Source organism: Impatiens glandulifera, chromosome 4, assembly GCF_907164915.1.
Source record: "Impatiens glandulifera chromosome 4, dImpGla2.1, whole genome shotgun sequence".
Lineage (NCBI taxonomy): Eukaryota > Viridiplantae > Streptophyta > Magnoliopsida > Ericales > Balsaminaceae > Impatiens > Impatiens glandulifera.
Window position 1 is genome coordinate 35,688,477 of NC_061865.1, and position 20,504 is coordinate 35,708,980.

Below are 20,504 nucleotides of genomic sequence, written 5' to 3' on the forward strand. Positions count from 1 at the left end.
TCGCATGTCATAGTAAGTTTGCTAATGAATTGGCTAATGTATGGGATTTTCCAAATAAATCTCCGGACCTCACTTTCATTTTTAGGGACCGGCATAGCCGTGATTTTTTCTATCCTAGAGGGATTGTCTTTTATTCCCCTTTGTGTGATTAAGAAGCCTATTATTTTATTAGCTTTGACTTCAAAGGTACATTTCTTTGGGTTAAATCGTAGTTGATATTTCTTGATTCGTTGTAGGAATTTTCGAGGTTTTGGATATGTCTTTCTCGATCCTTCGATTTGACAATCATATTGTCGATATATACTTCCATTTCCTTGTGGATCATGTCATGAAGTATCACAGTGGTTGCCCTTTGATAAGTGGCTCCCGCGTTCTTAAGACGGTAAGGCATGACACGATAACAGAAGTTTCTTACTTTTCTTATAAACGTAATTTTTTCTTGTCTTGCGGGCCCATAAAGATTTGGGTTATATCTTGAAAAAATATGTCCATGAATGATAACAATTCATGACAAGTAGTATGAGCGACCAATATGTCGATGTGTGGTAGCGGGAAGTGATCTTTAGGGCTAGCTTTATTCAGATCCCGATAATCTACGCACACATGTATTTTGTCGACTTTCTTCAAAATGGGAACTACATTGGCTATCTATGTAGAATATTCCACTATCTCGAGAAATCTAGCTACGAGTTGCTTTCAGACTTCTTCTCAGATTTTAGTCACGACTTCCACTTTCATCCATCTAAAATTTTTCTTTACTATCTTAAAGTCTAGATATAGAGGAATGTGATGTTGTGTGATCTTTAGATCGACGTCTGGCATATCCTTTTATGACCAGGCGAACACATCTTTGTTAGCTTTTAATATCTCAACTAACTCTAGACGTTCTCGCGGGTTTAAACTTTGGCCGATTAGTATGATATGAGGATCATCGGTCGTGTTTAAATTGATTTCGATTGTCTTTTCCACTGAGAAGACAATTTCTTCCTTGGTTTCTAGGAAGTGTTTGGCTTCAAAGTTCATGTTATAGTAAAAATAAAGATCATTTCTACTCATACATTCGAAGTTAACATTTATTTTTATATCGAGAGGTTTATTACATGTAAAAAAAAGATTATCTAACAAGATCATTGTTCTTAAATTTTTTATAATGTACACTATTTGACATCTCTCTACACATAAGAAGAGAAAGATTTTTATCTTTGTCGATCAAAGTATCGACAGATGAAAGGAAATCGGTGCCTTGAAGACTGGAAGAGTTGGCTTATAAAGCCGGATCTGCTCTCTTGGGAATCCGAGCCAAGTTTTCTAGGGCGTCATGCCAATAGTCTATTATTTTTTTAATAACGCAATAGGATTATGAGGACAATCTGAAAAGATTTTGAGACCTAAAAAACGTCTTTGTAAATCTAGGTTGGTAAAAGGTTTAGAGAAGTTAAAGTATACGGTTCTTTGTCCCTCCTAGATGAATTGTATATTCAAGGTTGGTATATTAGCTATGCGTCGTTTGGATATCCTCTTATTGTGGATTTCTTTGAATTCTATAGGGATGTATCCTAGACCATGGTGGTCCATGTTTCAGCATGGTTGCGGGAATGATGGCATGCCATTAGAGTTTGGGCCTAAGACCATGTTAGAGAAATATTCCATTCAGCGCATCATTCTAATAGAAGGGAGGTTAAACGTACTAAAGTCAGGGTGTATGGATGAGTCCTTACATTCTAGGAAGATCGGACATATCTCGAACCTACTAAGTTTAACCTCAAGAGTGTCAATATGGGTAGATCCAATGACTGTTGTAGTGTCAGTTTCGTCGTTGACTATGATAACTTGGTCGTTGGTTATGAAATTGAGCTTTTGGTGTGGCATAGAGGCTACAGTCTTGGCTTGGTATAGTCGTGGTATTCCTAAGATCAGGTTATAAGATGGCTTCATGTTGATGACGCAAAATTCAACTTGAAAGGGTATGTAGGACACTCGGACGATGCACTTTAGGCAACTCATTACCTAATATTGAGAGTTGTTGAAGCCTCTAACACACATGTCAAATGGTATAATCTTGTCTCGAGATACTCCCATCTTCTCAAGAGTCTGTTAAGGACATATATTGAGAGTTGTTCCATTTTCTATTAAGACTATTGGAACGTTCTTTCCCTCCATTTGGACATAAATATAGAGGGATTTATCATGGTCTGATTCGACTGATAGAAGATTCTTGTCTTCAAATCTGTTCATGTTATGTTGGGAACGGACAAAAATGATTCATAGTAATCCCTCTAGGTTAGTATTACAAGCGACATTAGCCTTTTCTTAACTCATTAAGGACTAATTTCATGTGCTCAATAGAGAACATCGGGATTTCCTAAATGGAAATGTTGGCATTCGTCCTTTTCAGTTGAATCAAGAGGCTGTCTCCTAGGTTAAGAGCTCTAGGCTTGTCTTCCTTTCTTTCCATATTTGTGGTTGGAAAGTAGATGGCACAATGGTCGATGTGGTTTTTATGAAACTAGGTTGAAAATTTGTTTCACCACGTGTTGTCGCGATATCTATCGGAGCGTAGATATGAGTACTCGTTTTTTACTTCCACCATTTAGAAGCTTTACTCGAATGGGTTTTGGACTTCTTTTTTGGTCAGGGATCAATCATGTTAATTTTTGGTCCAGCGTCAAGGATCAGGTCTAGTAACGTGTTGGTGTCAAAGAATGCTTCGTCGGTTGTGAGAATGTTAACTTCATGATACGGTCTTGGTTATCTCATGCTTAGAAATCATGTTTTGATTGATCAAGTCTTAAAACAAATGGTTAAGGGCGATACAACTGTATGTAGAGTGTCCCTTTGATTGGTGGTAGTTGAACCAATCATTCTCATACTTACCCAAGAATGGTCTATATGTTCTTAGGTGAGGAGTTTGATAACATTCTTCTCTTGGACAATCTTCATCACTTGACTCAAAGTAATCGTTAGGTCATCAAAGACTTTAAAAGGTCTAAGTTCCTTTGGAGGTGTGGATTTAGTAGGGATGGTTGTACCTACCTTAGCCTATGGAGGCTTGTTTGAGCTTGTCTTTTGAGGAAGACTTTCCTGCAAAGTAGTGGTTACCCGGTGTATTTATGTCTTTTCCTTTCTCGAGAAATGACTTGGAGTTGGGGTAGCCTTGACAACTTTTCCCTCTCTCACTTATTTCTCGATGGTGTCATCAAGATTATTACTAGTCTTTAGCAATGTCTTCATATTTTAGAAGGTTTTGACGACAAATCCAACAAAATATTGTTCGTTAATGCTTTCCAATATCATATTGATTTGTCGTTGTTCGCATGGGATAGAATTGATTTCCTTGGCAACTACTTTCCATCTTTTGATAAACACAGAGAATTTCTCATTTTCTCCTTGTTTGATATATTTCAACTGCTTTTTTAGTCGTTCCAAATTGAGGTGCATAGAGAAGCGTTCTTTGAACGTTGTAGCCAGTTCCTCGGTACTTTATAGATATATTATCTTTTGTTGGTGATACTAGCGTAGAGTAGCGTCGTCGAGGTATTGGGGGAATAAGTGGAGAACTATCGGTTCTCCAAGTCGTAATGGGGTCATTGCAAAAGTGAACATTTTCGAAAAGAATGACGAGTCGCTTTTTTCGATGTACTTGGATATGGATAAAAACTTAACGCCTAATGGAATGATTGCTTGTTCTACAATTTTTATAGCATTTTTTCAGTCATAATGTTCTTTAGTGTTTTTACCTTAACCATTCTATTTAGTTGGGCTAGCATTTATGCATGCATGGATTGAAATTGAACCATCTGACTTTTATATTTTGTTAGCGGTGATTGGTTAGTCACTAGAATTTATTCTTTCTATGGTCCTAAGGGTTGAGTACCTCCTCATGTGTCTCATACTGTGCCCGTGTGGTTAGGTCGATATCCTCTTTGAAGTCTTCGTAGAGAGAGACTTCCTCTTAAGCTTGATGACCAATGGGACGAGGGATGAAGGGAGTGAACATAACCGGGATTGGTTGGGTAGGAAATCGAGAGGAAGAAGGCATTCTTTAAAATATAGATGACATTTCCTGATTAGCTAAAGAGTTAGTGATCAACGTGAGTTGTTCCGTCACATGTTGCAAAGTTGTCTTCATTTCCCTAGATTCGATCATATAGAATATTTCAGGTACTGGGAGTTATTTCTCAATCTACTGGCGTATAAAACATTCTATTGGGTCAAATAAAATGTACTAAATAAAACTAAGGAAATAATTTTATTTAATGCTGACATTATTTTGATAATTTATGTTAAAAGACTTTGCTTCTTTAAACGCAGTCTGAAGAAGGTAGTCATAGACGTCTTAAATAGTTAGACAAGATAGTCTAACTCCTTTAGACATTATCTAAAGGGAAACCTAGTTAGACGAGATATTCTAACTCCTTTAGACGCGGTATAATGAGAAATGTAGTTACACGAGGTATTCTAACTCCTTTAGACGCGATCTAAAGGAAATGTGGTTAGACGAGGTATTATAACTCTTTAGACGCGGTCAAAAGAAAAACGTAGTTAGACGAGGTAGTCTATCTCCTTTTGATGCGGTCTAAAGGAAAACGTAGTTACATAAGGTAGTCTAACTACTTTAGGCACGGTCTAAAGGGAAATGTCGTTAGACGAGGTACTCTAACTCCTTTAGACGCGGTCTAAAGGGAAACATAGTTAGACGAGGTAGGCTAACTCCTTTAGACGCGGTCTAAATGGATACGTAGTTAGAAGAGGTAGTCTAACTCCTTTAGACGAGGTAGTCTAACTCCTTTAGACGCGGTCTAAAGGGAAACGTAGTTAGACGTGGTAGTCTAACTCCTTATACACGGTCTAACGGGAAATGTAGTTAGACAAGGTAATCTAACTCTTTTAGACGTTGTTTAAAGTGAAGCGTAGTTAGACGAGGTCGTCTAACTCATTTAGACGCGGTCTAAAGGAAAGCGTTGTTAGACGAGGTGATCTAACTCCTTTAGACGCGGTTTAAAGGAATGTGTAGTTAGACAAGGACGTCTATCTTCTTTAGACACGGTCTAAAGGGAAGCGTAGTTAGACAAGGTCGTCTAACTCCTGTAGACATGGTCTAAAGGGATGCGTAGTTAGACGAGAAGGTCTAACTCCTTTAAACGCGGTCAAAGGGATGAGAAATTAGACGAGGTTGTCTAACCTCTTTATACATTGTATAAAGGAATGCGTAGTTAGACAAGGACATCTAACTCCTTTAGACGCGATCTAAAGAATAACATTTGATGCCTTGCTTTAGTAGTTGTCTGAAGGAAGCACTCGTCTAACCACGATCTCTTAGTTGTTTGCTCCACTTCTTTCAACAATTTGACAAGGCAACTAATTCCATCAAATGAATGATTTCCATGTACGCGGATATCTCTAATTCACTTTTCCAATACAGGATAAGATCAGATGATATCTAGAGAACTATTTGTTCTTTACGACCATGATCCAAATTCTCAAAGTCTATTGTACTCTTGTACTAAGAGTAGGTCGTCCAATGGAAACATGCCACATGTCCATAAAGAATATTCGAATGTTGGTGTACTTCATCTATATATAGAGGCTCAAGAACAACGGTCGAACCACTTCACGTAATCAATTCAAGAAAGTCTCAAAAAGAAAATGCAAACATCTCTCTTACTGTCTAGCTGTAATTATATTGCAATTGCATACTTTCTTTTCTATGAGAAACCTTAGTGTTGTAAGTTGAACAGAGGTTGTTCTGTTCAACAGAGAGTTAGCTAGATCAATGAGATGTATTTGTTTCAAAGTCTTTAGTGGATATCCTTCCGGTTGTGGAAGAAGGGGTGACGTAGGAGTTTTATCTCCGAACATCCATAACACTCCTAGTGTTTTTTAATTTTTGTCATTTGCATTCAATTGTTTAAAAGCTTCAACTCCAACGAATATTTCTGCACTTAAATTTGTTTCAAGAGTTTGGAGTATTTGCGAAGAATAGAAACATATAATAATCCCTCTCAAAGGTTTAATATCGAAGAGTTTATCGTAACTTGTTCACAATAGCAAGACCCTAATCTTTATTGATAACACCGATCCCAACACATTCGATCAATGTGAGGTATCAATCGACCTAGATGATGATCAATTCATTCAAAACAGTTATGGCCAAAAAAAAGGTTTTTGGTTTAAAAGATGTTTTGAAGTGTAAGGAGTTTGTCAATAGCTTCCGTATAATTCATATATTTGATTGATACCAAAAAATGAACTCTGACTGTTCATTTAGACCAATTCAAGAACTCAAAATTTTCAATTATTTTGAAAATATTTAAATCTTTAAAAAACATGATCGGGATTGATCAAACATGATTAGTCTAACATCATGAAAAATATTAGGAAGCTTTTTAAGTTGTTGTTTTGAGGATTAGTCCAAGAATAGAATATTTAATATTTCGATTTTACAAATTCAAATTTGAGTTTTTCTTTTTAAGACGGATTGATCGGTTCTAGCTTTCACAAAATCAAAAAATTCAAAAACTAGGTAGCATACAAGTTTGAAAACTAAAATATAAAATTTAAAATTCAAACTGGAAGTATGAATTAAAACTAATCAGAATTATATCAAGGATAGAAGAACACTCCTTAGACCATAAGAAAGCTTTTGGGATGCTCAAATCCAAGCTTTAAAGCCTTACACGAAATTTAGACAACTTTAGAAGCTTAGAGCTTTAATGGCGGATTTTTAGATTTTTTTATTCGAGTCTTTAGAGTTGATCTCATGTCTTCAGAATTGTTGAGGGAAACTATTTATAGCCTCCCGAAGTCGGTTGAGGGCTCAAGTGGATTGAATCAGTCAAATTTCATTTATGGTATTTTGGCTTCTCTTCATCCAACTTGTTGATATATGTCATGATTATGATCATATATGTAGGGGAAATTATCACCGTGTTATGGTGATACTTTTAACATTTGAATTAGTTGAAATGGTTGACTGTAGGCAAAATTCCATCTTTAAGAAATCAAAAATGTGACCCGTTCTTATCATCCGACAATCGCGAGAAAGAAGACAATTGGGGTTCAAAACAACGTTGTTTTAAGTGTAAACGCGGACGCGGAGCATTCCGTTTGCATTATGTCCAACGTTGGGGTGTTCCGTTATGATTTAGCTAACAAAGAGTTAGTTGATCGGGTGCGGCGCGGGCGTGTGTTACCTCGGATGCAGCGGGCGACACGGGAGCTTCTGAGGCGTTTGGTGAAAATACAGCGCATATCCGATGACTGTGGTTTCAACAGTAGCATTTTTACAAAATTTAAAACCTTAAGGGTTTGTTTAAATTGATTTTCTTTTTACCCTTTTGTCTTTAATTTTGATCTTTTAAAATACTCAAAATATTAAAATAAATATGAAAAATATTTTGCCAATTTATTTTATTTTTGTTTATATTTTTGGGTTAAATAAATAATTTTATGGGATGTAATGAGTACTTCATTTCATCCTAAATTATTTATTTTTATCCCTTGATTTTTTCTAAATTATTTTGAGATTAAAATGAGTACAATATTTATCTCAAATAATGTTACTTGCTTTACATTAGGTTAATTATTTTGATTCTATTTATTTGAAAATAAATTAAAATAATTTTTTTAATTTTATAAATTGGATATGTAGATTTTTAGTGTTTGCACTTTCATTAAATTCTCGATCTCATATTAGATTCGACAAAAAGGTTAATTATGGGGTTGCCTATAAAGGTTCGCTTTCATCGCTTTATTTTTTTATATCACTTACAAGAATAAATTTCCAACGTATTCAAATTAAATAAAAGATCAGTTTAAACAGTGTAAGATCGAGGATCAAAGCTGAGTGGTGTTATCATGTACAAGTTCAGTGCGTGCTTGATTACGTGTAGAAAAGAGAATCAATATTATCATCCACATGTCCATTCAAAGAACAGTCTCTATTTTGAAACATTAGATAAAATATGACATTGATACAATTTTGATCGGTATTGAATTATCGAACCTAACCTTATGTGACTATAGGGTTTTACATATACTCTCGCCTAAGATCTAGGGGATCATGCATGTTATGTTTATAGTTGTGCGTCTATGCTATTTCGTTGGGAAATAAAAAGAAAATAGGGAGTAATATTTACCTGAACAATGTAGGGGGACAGATTGTTGATTAATGGCACAAGTAAAAAAAATAGTCAAAACATGTAATGCATCCAAATATTTTGGTTAATACATGATAATATTTTCTTGTAATATTTGGATACCTATCACTCAATTTATGGATATAGCATAATAGAAAATATTCAATTAACCTTAACAAAATTGTTTCTTCCCAATTGAATGAAGAAAAAAGTGTTAAATTTTATTTTTTAAATAGAGCCTTATGCTTAATTAACTTCTTCTTCATTGAAACAAACTACATTCAGGGTAATTCAACTAAAAGTAAAAAAAAATTATAAACTTAATTTTTGATTCGTTTCACCAAAACAAAAACTAAAACAATAGAACTTAACCCAAACCATTTAGAATTTGTTGACAGTGTCCAGTTCGTTGGAGCACGTTGTTTTCTTAAAGAAGGTGATTAGTGTTGGTTATCTTATCTTATAAAAATTACACGTAAATGATATATGAAAATAATACAATGATAATAAAACAATACAACAGATTATTTAAGAAATGAAGAAAAATCTTCTCGTTTGCTCCGAGGCCTGTGGAATCACAGTTCCCTTAAAACAGTTTCACCGTCTCCCGTTTGTGCTGGAGAGTTTCGTCGGTGGCTGCTTCCCAGGGTACAACGGAACCTGCAATTATTTAGCACAGAAAAACCACTAGAACAGCGAACTAAACAAAAGTACCTGAATCACAATCACCGGGTTTCGCACAGAAAAATGATCGAGTCAAGAAACTCGAAGAACGCTCACAAGAACACTCACAAGAATACTCACAAGAACAAGGAAAGACTTTAGAATTCTAGAGAGAGAAGTGATGAGATAATGTGTAGAGAGGAATACAATGTGAAGGGATATTTATAGTTGAAAATTAAACTCATAATCAATTCTTTAATCCAACGGTCACTAATCCATCATCCATTCATCCAATGGTTATCGTTGCTTGCCTTTTCATCATCTTTGCAAGTTACATCCTACAATAAATATTTTGTAGTTACAATGACAATTAACATCATTTGTTAATTGCCTCATTCAAGACATTTATGTTAATTGTAACAATTAACAAATTTAATTCACAATGAATTTGATGTGAATTTCATTTGGATGAAATTTCACGTTAATTTACATTTGAATTTCATGTGAATTTCATTTGGATTAATTTCACTTTAATTCACATTTGAATTTCATGTGAATTTCATTTGGATTAATTTCACTTTAATTCACATTTGAATTTCATGTGAATTTCATTTGGATTAATTTCACACTTAATTCACATTTGAATTTGGTGTGAATTTCATTAGCCCAAATATCATTTCCATTTAATTAATGGAATTAGTTTAATTCCAATAATCCCCCACATTAATGGAAATTGAAAGATTAACCCGGTGAAAGATTCAACAGTTGAATTTTACATAGGATAGGTAGGTGTAACCCTTTGAACCTTCCCTTATGAAAGTATATAACTTTACTAGCGGATTAGTAGACTCGATGTCCTTGAACTATTCTGCCTTTTGTGTAAACGATTACACACTTTCACATAAAATTCTTCCTGATACATGTCAGTTCTCATGATTGTGTTCGTTTTGGCCATGAACACTCGCCTGGTTCAGTGAGAGGGTCTAGAATTGAGCTGTGCAATTCTTTCGAAGCGGCCCCACTTCTCTCTCACATAGGTGATCTCTTTATTCATAAAGAATCATTAAAAGCCCGTGTACTTATCCTTTCCCGAAATGCTATTTTATCGTAGGATTTTTACCCATAGCAATCTACCAAGTTTAGTACAATTAGGTTGTCCCATTGAACCTAGTTCTTGGGATCTCCAGTCATCATAGGTTGGGTTTCCCTTCATACTAACTTATTGTAGGCTTAAGTCCCATTCCTTGTGAGGACTTTAACACCAACTCTCTATTTAACCCTTTGGTTAGCGGATCCGCAATATTATCTTTTGATTTTACGTAATCAATTGAGATAATTCCAGTAGAGAATAATTGTCTAATGGTATTATGTCTACGACGTATATGTCTAGACTTACCATTATACATATGACTCTTAGCTCGTCCAATCGCAGATTGACTATCACAATGAATAGAAATTGCTGGTACGGGCTTAGACCATATTGGAATATCTTCTAAGAATAGACGTAGTCATTCAGCTTCTTCACCACATTTGTCAAGAGCTATAAATTCAGATTCCATCGTGGATCTAGCAATAACAGTTTGTTTAGAAGATTTCCAAGATATAGCTGCACCTCCAAGTGTAAATACATATCCACTTGTTGACTTAGAGTCTTTCATATCTGAAATCCAATTAGCATCAGTGTACCCTTCGATAACAACAGGATGTCTCGTGTAGTGCAGACCATAATCACGAGTATTTCTTAAATACCTAAGTAATCGTATAATGGCTTTCCAATGATTATTACCCGGATTACTCGTGTATCTACTTAGTTTGCTTACTGCATAGGCTATATCTGGTCTTGTACAACTCATTAAGTACATTAGACTCCCAATTATTCGAGAATATTCTAATTGAGAAACACTCTCTCCGCGATTTTTAGATAGATGTTGACTCGTATCTATCGGAGTCTTAGCCAATGCAGAATCATCATTGTTAAATTTTTCGAGGATTTTATCCACATAATGTGATTGACTTAGAACTATCCCTTCCGATGTTCTAATCACTTTGATTCCAAGAATTACATCAGCCAATCCCATATCTTTCATGTCAAATTTTGAATTTAACATATCTTTAGTGGATTTAACCATTTTATCATCACTTCCAATGATAAGTATGTCATCTACATAAAGACATAAAATGACGTAACCATTTTTTGTGTCTTTAATATAAATACATTTATCACATTCATTGATCTTAAATCCACTTGAGATCATAGCATGATCAAATTTCTCATGCCATTGTTTTGGAGCTTGTTTTAAGCCATACAATGACTTAACTAATTTACAAACTTTATTTTCTTGTCCATGAGAAGAAAACCCTTGAGGTTGATCTATGTAAATTTCTTCTTCCAAGTCTCCATTTAATAAAGTTGTTTTTACGTCCATTTGATGAACTTCTAGATTGCGCAAAGAAGCAATCGCAAGAATCAATCGAATAGAAGTTATTCTCGTAACTGGAGAATATGTATCAAAATAATCAAGACCTTCTCGTTGGCGATATCCTTTTACCACCAGTCTTGCCTTATATTTATCAATTGATCCATCAACTTTCATTTTTCTTTTGAAAATCTATCGGCAACCTAGTGGTTTATTTCCCGGAGGCAGATCCATTAGTTCCCATGTATGGTTTTGCAAGATAGATTCTATCTCACTATTAATTACCTCTTTCCATTGAGGCCCTTCAGATGAGTTAATTGCATCATTATACGTTTGAGGTTCACTTTCCATCATGAAAGTAATAAAATCTGGACCAAATGATTTTTCGGTTCTAGCTCGTTTACTTCGTCTAAGTTCAACCTCAACTTCATTCTCCTTTTCTTGTTCATCTAGTTCAAGAAATCTTTTTGGAGAACGTTGTTCTTCATTAGACTTATATGGAAGTACATGTTCAAAGAACGATGCATTTCTTGATTCCATTATCCTATTCTTATGAATATCCGGAATGTCCGATTTAAACACAAGAAAACGATAAGCACTACTGTTATGTGCATATCCAATAAATATACAATCAACAGTTTTTGGTCCAACTTTCACCTTTTTAGGTAATGGTACGGCTACCTTAGCTAGACACCCCCACATTCGTAAGTATTCATATGATGGTTTTCTTTCATGCCATAATTCATATGGACTCTTATCTAGCTTCTTTCGTGGAACCTTATTTAAAAGGTAATTAGCTGTCAAAATAGCTTTTCCCCACATGTTATGTGGTAGACCAGAACTTAATAGAAGTGAATTCATCATTTCTTTTAATGTTTTATTTTTTCTCTCAGCCGTGCCATTTTGCTGAGGAAAATAAGGTGCTGTCGTCTCATGGATTATACCATGTTGAGCACATAGCTCGGCAAAAGGTGATTCATATTCACCTCCTCTATCACTTCTTAACACCTTGATCTTTTTACCAAGTTGGTTTTCAACCTCATTTTTATAAAGAGTGAATTTTTCTATGGCTTCATCTTTACTTTTAAGAATATACACATAACAATATTTTGTGTTATCATCAATAAAAGTAATGAAATATTTTCCTCCACCACGTGTTGGTATTCCTTTTAAATCACACACATCTGTATGAATTAAATCAAGCGGTCTATTACTTCTTTCAACGTTTCGAAAGGATGATCTCGTCAATTTTGCTTCAACACAAATTTCACATTTGTGTTTCTTATTAATTTCGAATGTAGGTATACTATTCAGTTTTATTAATCGATGCATCGAATCATAATTAATATGACCTAGTCTACCATGCCATAAAATGGAAGACTCCAACAAATAAATAGAAGATTTATTCTTTTCATTCATACTTGGCTTAACTGTCATTACATTTAGCTTAAAAAGCTCATCAGTAGCATAACCTCTACCTACAAACATTCCACCTTTGGATAAAATAATTTTATCCGACTCAATCACAATTCTAAAACCATGCTTACTTAGAAGAGATCCGGATATCAAATTTTTCCGAATCTATGGAACATACAACACATTAGTCAATGTTAAATCTTTCCCTGAAGACAACCTTAATACCACTTTTCCTTCACCTTGTATGTCAGAAGTGGCAGAATTCCCCATGAACAACTTTTCACCATTCTTCACTTCTTCGAGGCTTGAAAATACATCTTTGTTGGAGCAAACATGTCTTGTAGCTCCTGTGTCAACCCACCACTCTCGTGGATTAGACCCCACCAAGTTAACCTCAGATATCATCGCACACAGATCCATGTCCGATAATCCTTGAGTCAAGTTAGCCTCTCGAACTCTTCTCGGCTTCTTGCACTCGGAAGATCTATGGCCCATGCCATTACAATTGAAACACTTGCCAGTGAACTTCTTAGAGATTCCTCCTTTAGGATTAAAGCTCCGGTTTTTGACAAAAGAATTGTGTTTCTTCTTGTCTTTACCATGCTCAACCACATTTGCTTTAGCCACATGTTGACTAAAATATTTCTTTGAGGCGCTTTTATTTTCCTCTTCAATGCGTAGACGAATCACCAACTCTTCTACGTTCATCTCCTTTCGCTTGTGCTTAAGGTAGTTCTTGAAATCGTTCCAAGACGGTGGCAACTTCTCAATAATAGCAGCCACTTGGAAAGTTTCTCCCAAAATCATGCCCTCAGCATGAATTTCGTGCAAAATAACTTGGATCTCTTGAACTTGTTTAATGACCGGTCTTGAATCTACCATTTTGTAGTCCAAAAATCGACCGACCGTAAACTTTTTTGCACCCGCATCTTCTGTTTTGTACTTACGTTCAAGAGATTGCCATAGTTCTTTGGCCGTATTCTTTTCACTGTACACATTGTATAATGAATCTGATAAGCCATTCAGCACGTAATTTCTGCATAAGAAATCTGAATGGTGCCAAGCATCAATGGCCGAAGCCGCTTGCACATCAACTTTCGGATGCACGTTTGCATCCGACGATGAAGCCACGTTTGGCTCATCGATTTTGGGAGTGGGAGGATCCTCCGTGAGGAATCGCGCAAGACTTAGGGTCGTGAGGTAGAAGAACATCTTCTGCTGCCATCTCTTAAAGTTTGAGCCATCAAACTTTTCTGGCTTATCTAGATGGTTAGCTGGAACCGGCATCCTCATGTTAGAAGTAGGTGTTTCGGTAGTCATTTCTGAATCACAAAACCAGAAACGTGTAAGAATCTGAGATAAGTAATATTTTCTACTGTTTTAAGATTGTTGGTTATCTTATCTTATAAAAATTACACGTAAATGATATATGAAAATAATACAATGATAATAAAACAATACAACAGATTATTTAAGAAATGAAGAAAACTCTTCTCGTTTGCTCCGAGGCCTGTGGAATCACAGTTCCCTTAAAACAGTTTCACCGTCTTCCGTTTGTGCTGGAGAGTTTCGTCAGTGGATTCTTCCCAGGGTACAACGGAACCTGCAATGATTTAGCACAGAAAAACCACTACAACAGCGAACTAAACAAAAATACCTGAATCACAATCACCGGGTTTCGCACAGAAAAATGATCGAGTCAAGAAACTCGAAGAACGCTCACAAGAACACTCACAAGAATACTCACAAGAACAAGGAAAGACTTTAGAATTCTAGAGAGAGAAGTGATGAGATAATGTGTAGAGAGGAATACAATGTGAAGGGATATTTATAGTTGAAAATTAAACTCATAATCAATTCTTTAATCCAACGGTCACTAATCCATCATCCATTCATCCAATGGTTATCGTTGCTTGCCTTTTCATCATGTTTGCAAGTTACATCCTACAATAAATATTATGTAGTTACAATGACAATTAACATCATTTGTTAATTGCCTCATTCAAGACATTTATGTTAATTGTAACAATTAACAAATTTAATTCACAATGAATTTATGTGAATTTCATTTGGATGAAATTTCACCTTAATTTACATTTGAATTTAATGTGAATTTCATTTGGATTAATTTCACTTTAATTCACATTTGAATTTCATGTGAATTTCATTTGGATTAATTTTACTTTAATTCACATTTGAATTTCATGCGAATTTCGTTTGGATTAATTTCACACTTAATTCACATTTGAATTTGGTGTGAATTTCATTAGCCCAAATATCATTTCCATTTAATTAATGGAATTAGTTTAATTCCAATAATTAGAAAAACAAAATTTCTTCATTTCAAGTCCAAATCAATCAATTCCTTAATCAAAAGTTCCACTTAACCTGTAGGAAATAAATAGCACAAGTCAACCCTAGCCTTAACCAATTCTACATATGATTAACCATTAAAACCTGAAGTTATGACCATTTTCTGGAAAAAAAAATGTTAGGATCGGGGACGCCCTTGGAGGACCGGGGTGTTTCCGGTTTCTAGAAGGGTGGCCGCTTACAACACACACACTTTGGTGATAGTCTGGTTAGAGACTATAACCGTTCTCAGCACTGCACAAACTGTCACAGACTCTTGAACCGGGTTCAAGGGCGGAAATGTCTGTTTCAGGTTGAAGCAACGAATGCGACTTTAGATGATGTTTAAGAAGGAGTCGGTTTAATGGAGGTGAGTGACCGGTTTTAGGAGTATGATTAGTTTGAGGTTTACGTTAAGAAAGCAAGAAATGAAAGCGAAGGAAAGAACACGAGACAGGAGATTTGTTTATGGATGTTCGGAGCAAACCCTCCTACGTCACCCCTTCTTCTCAGGTTATGAGAAGGATCTCCACTAACTCTTTAGAGTTACAACAATACTGCCGGTCGAGCCCAACTTCGCAACTCGCCGGTTACACCAAACTCACACTTTGATGTAATACAATAACTCAACACAACAATACACAAAAAGCTTCCGGTTTAGACACACCGGTTTTACAGTATATAGGACTTTATCTCTCTAGAATTTAATGCTTTTACAACTTTCAACTGTGTTCGTAACTTGCAACTTGTATTTAATGAAGACGTTTGATCTTCCTTTTATAGCTGAAAGTAGCCAACGGTTACTTTCTTCTCTCTCCTGCAGATTGGTCGATCGTTATCACGCCTGTTGCAGAAAAGGTTGCTTGCACGCTTCACTTTCCTCAACACCTGGCATTCATGCAGCAGCTCTGAGCATAAGATGACATAGCCGGTTTTCAGATTGAGACACGTGTTGAACATCCACTTCCGGTTGTCAGCTTCGGATCAATAAAGCATCATTGCTTTCTTCGCATGCTTCTGATCGGATCCGATCTTCTTTTATTCTTTCAAGACACGTTTCTTCCGTCATGGTACGTCACTCTTGAAGTTTGAATCTTTTGACTTTTGTTCTGAACCATCCGGTTTTTGTGTCTTGTGCAGTATGATCCGGTTGGAATGAAAGTTTCTGTCTTGGCTAACCGGTTTCTTGAGAAGGTGAAAACCGGTTCCTCTGATCTTTAACTTGATCACTTAAAACTGGTTTCTTTGAATTTTAGTATCAGCCGGTTTTACAACGCCAACCTGTTCATACGGTTTTAGAAGTACCTGCACATGAAGATTAACTTCTGTTTAGTTCGTCTGGCCGGTTCCAAAATTAATCTACTTAATTTTTCTATCAATTTCTCCCTTTTTGATTATTTAGAATAAATATTCAAAAATTGTAATGTATGGCCGGTTCCAAAATTAATCTACTTAATTTTTCTATCAATTTCTCCATTTTTGATTATTTAGAATAAATATTCAAAACATGTAATATATGGCCGGTTTAAACGATTTGCTTATTAGCCAGTTTAGAAAAATTAATCTACTTAATTTTTCTATCAATTTCTCCCTTTTTGATTATTTAGAATAAATATTCAAAACATGTAATATATGGCCGATTTTGAAAATCATGTGTTTTGACTTGTTGGTAGAAAATGTTTCAAAAGCATGATTTTGACTGTTTTAGAAAATATGTGAGAACCTATCAGAAAAAGCAAAGTAACCAAGTTTTGAAACATAGTAAGGCATAATTGTTTGAAGTAAATAAAGAAAGAGATTTAGGGCTTGGATGGTCCCTCCTTGTGAAGCTCCTTTTCCTTTTCCTTCTGTCTTCTCTCTTCTTCTTTTCTTGCTTTCCACTCTCTATCACGTGTTTCGGCATCAATCAGCACTCCCGCCCATACACTTGAGTGACCGGTGCCCTTATTCTTAAGACTAAAGTTTGCACAAACTGGTTTTGGAGGTGGAGGCGGTGGAGCATTTGAAAGTCTGAAGCTTGGAGTTGCGGTGGATTCTCCGGTTGTCCTTCTCTTTCGCCGGTTAAGTTCCTCCGGGTCTTCTTCTTCTTCTTCGTCAAGCGGTTGCGCATTTATCACGACCGGTAAGGCTGTTTTCTGTTCTGCCCGCTTCATTACGTTCTTAACGGCGCTTCGCTTCTTCTTGTTCCTTGTATCCATTGAGTGGGACGATTGAACCAGTGGAAGTTCTTGGACGTTGGCCTGCTCTTCCTCGGTAAACTTTTGAGCGAGTTCAAAATCTCTTTCTTCAGTCTCCTTCTGTAACCGTTCCCTTTCTATCTCTTCCTCTTGCAATTTCTTTGCGGTTTCAGCATCCTTTTCGATTTGCGTCAGAGTTGTGGTGACTTGAACCTTGGACATTTCCCCGATCTGAATGGCCATTGCTTGCAGCATGTCAATTAATGGAGCGGTTGCGGTTTGGACGGATTCGGCGATCAAGGCTTTTACTGTTGTCTGCATGTCCGTGTCCATCATGGTCCTTAGAGAGTTTGACAGTTTATCTTCAGCCACTGCAATTCTTTCGTCGGTTACGGTTTTAAAGTTTCCAAAGCATGAGTCCACTGTTTCAGCCATCACTTGCTTAATCTGATCAATTTCCAGAGCTTTGACCGGTTGAGAAGTTTCTTGTTCCAAATTTTCAGAGGTTCCGGATGTCTCACCACTCATAAAGAATGGTTTGCTTTGATATGATTCGGCATTGTTGAGTTGGCGTTGGCAACCTTTCCTCCACTGCTTGTCAAGACGATCAAGATTTTGCACAAGTTGTTCTCGTACCACAATAAACCGTTCAGCCATCCTCATTTCAATCGGGTTTAGCGTCGATCCTTGGGTTTCTTGAAAGGCATTCTCAACTACCTGTAGCCGTGCGTTTTCAAGGATAACTGGTGCTTTGCTAAAAGCCGGTTGAATTAGATTTGTGTTAGCTAGCTGAAGTGCCTTCTCTTCCAGCTTGACGAGCCTATCCCAATGCTTGTTACCATTTAAACCTGGAACCATGTCGGATAACTTGGTTTCGCATCTGAGCTTTACCCACAAGATGTATGGAGCTAACGCATCACTTGCACGTTTGTTCATGTCTTGAATGAGTTCCTCGAAGATCTCATTTTCTTGCTCTGCGGTGAAGGGAACCTCGTCTCCGGTTATGGCTTCATGCTGAGGGTCGGTTTGCAGCGTGCCTGTTCCGGTAACCGTTGTATCTTTAATAAGGATCCTTTTGCCTTTGTTTACTTGAGTGGAACCGTCAGGTGTTGTGGCCGGTTGGATTTCTGCGGTTGTCTTTCTTCCTGCGGAACCGGAAGGTTCCTGTTCTTCATAATTTCCCTCCTTAACCGGAGGTATAACCTCTGTTGTATTGGTCGTCTCATCGACCGGTTGAGCTTCTGTCTGATCAGGTATCTCAACCTGATCATCTGGCTTCCGACGACTTGAAACATCGTCCTCTTCGGTTTCTTTGTGATCTCTTGGACCACATTATTGATTGCTTCTGAGGTATTCAAGCCCACATCAGTCAATACCTCTTCAACTCGTTTACTAGGTGACTTGGAGGTTTCAGAGTTAACATTTACCTCTGCTTCCTCCTTGGAATTTGACTTATTCTCCTTGCTCCCCGAGGATTCGGTTTGCGTTGGAGAATAAGATGGAACGGGAACGGGGATAACTGTGTTGATGGGAATGGGTTGGAATACATCTGCGGTTCTTTCGGTGGATTGTCCGAGGAAAGCGTTTTCTCGGAGTCTGCCGGTTTCTTTGAGCTCTTCTTTGCGGCTATCTTCTTCCTCCTCTTGGGTTCTGGTGGAATTTCTGCTTCAACCGCCCTTCTTAACGGTTTCTTCTGTCTTGTTTCTTCTTCAACCGGAACCGATGAACTGGCTCCCTTGGATGATTTGGTCCTTGAGGATTTAGGTTTAAGTGTCTTCTCCGGTTTTTCGATTACTGACTCTGAGTCAAGAATGTTGGAGATCGGAAGCGGTATACCTTCACCTAGTTCTACTTTGAGAAACTCAAGGATTTTGACGATTTGCATCGCAAAGGCCTGCACCCGCCCATCTTTCTTTATTACTATTTGACAGAATTCTTCATAGATGACGTACCCCCAGTCCACCTTGTCACAGCGGACAATAGCCAACAACATTCTAAGTTTGAGTTTTGTGAGGTTGTCGAAGTTACCTCCCCTTCCCTGGATTGATTTGGCGATGACTGTCACTAACCATCTATATTCCGGTTTGAGCTTGATCTTCCGGCTGGAGTGGTTCACTAGATCTTGATCCGAGAATGAAACCACCAACCGAGCAGCGTTGGATTCTCCATCGGTTTGGTCTGTCTTCAGATCCATACCGGTGTTTGGCAGACCGAGAGCCTCAGCAAATAGCTCTTCGGTTATGAGGATGGCCTTCCCGTTGACGGATGCAGAGATCTTCCTCTTCGACAGCGTCGCCGTCGCCAAGAACTCTGTCACCGCCGCCGGATGGATGATGAACGGACCAGAAAGGAATTTTTCCAACCCAGATTCCCGTAGAAGTTGAAGAACAGCCTTGTTCTTGTCGTCAGCATGCTCGTCAATATCTGCGAAATCTACTTGTAGCATCCATTGAAATGGGGCCTTGCTTAGATCCATGATGATTTTTGGAAAGAACGATGAAGATCGGAAAGATGAAGGTTTGATGATTTGAAGATTCTGTAGAGAGAGAAAGCATAAGTGTTGAATGAATTGATATGAACTTATATATGTGGCGGTTCCGAGCGGTTTTGAAGATGAACCGTCGATTTGATGTTTTTGGCGCTAATTTTCCCTCCAAAAAGTTACTGCCGTAACTTTCGGCGGTAAAAGCGGGATTTCAGTGGGCGGTAAATTTTGAGAAGTAAAATTGTGGGCAGTTTAAGTTTTCAAACTCTCATTTTTGCTTGAGAGACCGGTTTCACTTGACATCTTGTTAACCGGAAGTTTTAGGTTAACTTTAACATTTTGTATGAGTTTTTAGAAAACCGGAAGGAATACTATGAATGAAAACTGGAGATTTTGAGAATTAGAATATTTCATTAATATATAAGGAAAATGATTAACATTGGGGCGGTTCTGGTCGTACAGCAAAATGACCAGAAACCGAAAAAGAAAAAAAAGAAAGAGAGAAAATTAGTCTTTTGTGAACCATCCTCCTTCCATCCTCCTTTCATACCATTTTCCAATGGTGTTTTGAGGAAACCGTTCCTCAATTCTTGTTAACCACTTATGAATCATGTCTATGGTGATGGTGTTGGATGGTCCAACCGGAACACCGGTTCCAAGGTTGCGACGCTTGGACATCAGAAACCGGGTGATTTGAGGAGCGTAGCTGATCTTTCCTCTTTTACCGGTCATAAGCTGCTTCAGCTTGTCGAAAAGGTCGGATGCCCAGTTGATGGCAGAGTTGCGGATGATGGCTATCATAATGTCGAATGCCTGCCGGCTGTAGTTCTGGTTGGGCATTCGGGCTATGATAGAC